This window comes from Octopus bimaculoides, chromosome 19 (assembly GCF_001194135.2).
Source record: "Octopus bimaculoides isolate UCB-OBI-ISO-001 chromosome 19, ASM119413v2, whole genome shotgun sequence".
Classification (NCBI taxonomy): Eukaryota; Metazoa; Mollusca; class Cephalopoda; order Octopoda; family Octopodidae; genus Octopus; species Octopus bimaculoides.
The window spans coordinates 41516338-41516626 of record NC_068999.1 but is presented as its reverse complement, the minus strand read 5'-3'; positions in this window follow the sequence as shown (position 1 = coordinate 41516626).

The following is a 289-nucleotide window of genomic DNA, read 5'->3' as shown; positions in this document are numbered from 1 at the left end:
TCCATAACCATCACAAAAAATAAAAATTAAACTCAAAGCAAGGGTCTTGTCGTGTGTACAGTCAGATGATAAAATTGTGGACTCCATGATGTTTTAATTGTGCTTCAATTATTATTTACCAATAATTAATAAACCAAGTTGCAGCGTTTCGTTCTGTGAAATCAATGAAAAGCATTGATTTCGTCAAATCGGTCCACAACGTTATAAATAACCAGTTCGCCATTTTGAAGCGTCGTATTGTTTCGTTCGCCATTTTAGTTTTGTGAAACTATCATATATATATATATAT